Below are 3,004 nucleotides of genomic sequence, written 5' to 3'. Positions count from 1 at the left end.
TACAAAATATGTTGAACAAAACTAAATAGAAAAGTGCACTACAGTAGGGGTGTTGCATGCAGACAGGTCTGTACTGGACTGGACCGACTGGCCGGAGTCGTTCACAAGCTTTCAGTAGGCCGCGCCAGTCTCAGTTTTTGGTGGTGGGGGAACTGGACTGGCGTCAAATCTACTCCTCAAGCCAGTGCACTGGATCGGCTTTTTCCCACTGGACTGGAGTGTCAGCTGGCGCCGGTAGCGTTTACACGAAGCCAGCTAGCAGTCCAGCTAGTCCAGCTGGCTCCAGTCAGCTGGACTGCTAGCTGGCCTCGTGTAAACGCGGCTTAAACATCAAATTGTCTCTCAGTTAACCTTTGAGTGTTGTTCGGAACGAATCGTGCTATCCAAAGTGAAGGTAGTTTGTTGTTTAGAGGCTCTAAATGAATTCCCAAAACAACGAAATAGGGTACATTGGGTTCATCCATTCAATGTAGATGCTAAAGCTGAAAAAAGATTTAGAAAATTTTACGAGAGTATTCGGACTTATGAAACAAAGTTTTTCGGCTTCTACAGGATGTCAATAAAATCTTTTGACGAACTGTTAGTGTTATTGAGGCGACACATAGCAAGAAAAAATACAAACAAAAGATTATCAGTAAATGCAGAAGAAAGTCTTACAATAACTATAAGGTGAGTAAAGAAACATTTTAATACAACTTATAGAACTTACTTTATTTCATTATTACTAACTAATTTTATTTTATACTTACTCAACTAATATTATTTTAATGTCTTGCAATCATGTTAACTGTAGCTGAAAGGATTTTTTGTAATCTATGTCCTAATATCTAGTAAATAATGTTTGTTGCTTAAGAAATGTAAAATAAAATTTATATTACAAGTACATAAGTATTAGTTCAATTACAATGTTTATTATGTAATTCGACAGTTTTATGAATGTGTTTTTACTTAACAACTACAATCGGAGTGCATTGATTCTGTTTGAGAGGCGTAGACGGAAGTAGGCGAAGCCGCCGAGTTGTAGTGACTCCCGCCTGGTTGATCATACTGGTGCAACAACAGCGGTGTTTGTTCCTGTTGCATTTGTTGACTCATTGGTTGAGCTGTGTTGTGTGGTTGATATTGGCTGGAAGTTTGGGGGAAATAGTATTCTTGTTGTTGCATATTTTAATAATTACATTGAGGATTTGATGGAGGCATCATTGGAGGTGTTTGTGATTGACGATTTGATAGAGGCATCACTGGAAGTGTTTGTGGTTGAGGATTTGCTGGAGGCATCATCGGATGAGTTTGATATTGCGGCACTGATTTTACATTTCTGAAAAACTGCAAGTTCATCATTTTGAAATCTAATTTTTGCGTATCTGTCAATCCCTTGAAATCGGACAGCACTGATAGGAGATACAAACTGTCTACATCCTCTTCGGTTGCAGACGATGTATCCAATTTCTTCAATAGTTCGGATTGGAAAGCAGATAATTTTTTTTCTTCACAGCGGGTTCTCTAATATTTTTGTTTGTAGCTGTATTTTTGTCTGTAGCTGTATTTTTGTCCGTAGCAGGTCTTTCTTCCACTGGTCTTGTTTTATCCGCTTCCTCCGGACCTTCGCTCTCTTGTGGCTCATCAACATTTTCGTCTTCAGTAGCTGCTATGTTACCAGAAGTTGGTCGCTTAGTTTCATAACTCATAAAAAACTCAAAGAATCTGGATATATATATATTTCTTTTTTTTTCTTTGGAGCAGCATCTCCACTCTTCCCTTTACTAAAAACCCTGAAGAAGTGGTCCCGGATGTGTCTCCATTTGTTCTTCATCTCCTTTACTGCAACAAAGAGCACGCCTTAGGGACTTTATATTATTATGCTGTGTGTTTATTAAGGGAATATAACACTATAAAATGACAATAAAAATTTGTAAGTTGTTTGTTAAATGTATTGATAATCAATACCTTTTTTTAGGTATTTGTAAACTGGAATGGCATTTAGAAATCTGCAGTATGAGTTCTACAGAGGCAGGAGTACGATTTCACAGATAGTGCGAGAAACCTGTCAAGCAATATGGCTCCATCTCAAAGCACAGGAAATGCCAGAACCAACAACGCAAATGTGGCTGACAAATGCAGAAGAATTCTACAATAAAACAAACTACCCAAACTGCATCGGAAGCCTAGATGGTAAACATATACGATGTATAAATCCAATAGAAGGTGGGTCAAACTTTTTCAATTATAAAAAATATTTCTCTATAGTGTTAATGGCTTTAGTTGATGCCAATTTGAGATTTGTCGCAATTGACGTTGGTGCGTATGGAAAGGAAGGAGACTCGCCGATTTTTAAGGATAGCAAGCTAGGGAAAAAATTTTATTCTGACTCTCTGAACTTACCACGACCCTCTCCATTACCTGGGACAGTTGGCAACCCACAACCATACGTAATAATTGCTGATGAAGCATTTAAGCTATCTACTAACCTGTTAACACCTTATCCCTCTCGCGGATTAACAGCAAGAAAGAGGGTATACAATTACCGGCATTGTAGAGCTAGAAGAACAGTAGAATGTACATTTGGTATTCTGGCCAACAAATAGAGAGTTTTCCATACTCCTATTTTAGTAGGTCTCGATTTTATCGATGACATCGTCAAGGCTTGCTGCATTCTGCACAATTTTGTGAGGGCAAGAGACGGAGTTAACTACGAAGACGCAGAAACACATCCCTTTCAAGATGTCCGAAACATGGGACAAGGACTCCGTGGTCAAGGACATGATGTTCGAAACGCATTGGCTGACTTTTTCATGGGTGTAGGAGCTGTATCTTTCCAAAAAAACTACATGTATTAAGTACTGTTCTCGTACCTACTTACAAACAAATATGTATGACTTTTAAATAAATAATTTTTGTATGTATTTCGTATTTTATTAATTTTAGCCTCATTATTACAGCTGGTACGCGTAACATTTGATGTATAGAAATATAAGGAATTTCATCAACTTCTGGGGGAATAATG

The 3,004-nt window shown here is 38.0% G+C and overlaps 1 pseudogene; it reads left to right on the top strand.

Annotated features, from left to right (window-relative positions):
- The first annotated feature begins 328 nt into the window (after positions 1–328).
- Positions 329–2,585, top strand: LOC124370541 (annotated as a pseudogene).
- Positions 2,586–3,004: the final 419 nt, after the last annotated feature.

This window comes from Homalodisca vitripennis, unplaced genomic scaffold (genome assembly GCF_021130785.1).
Source record: "Homalodisca vitripennis isolate AUS2020 unplaced genomic scaffold, UT_GWSS_2.1 ScUCBcl_268;HRSCAF=1861, whole genome shotgun sequence".
Taxonomy (NCBI): domain Eukaryota; kingdom Metazoa; phylum Arthropoda; class Insecta; order Hemiptera; family Cicadellidae; genus Homalodisca; species Homalodisca vitripennis.
Note: the sequence above shows the minus strand (reverse complement) of the source record. Positions and strands in the feature narration are given on the sequence as shown.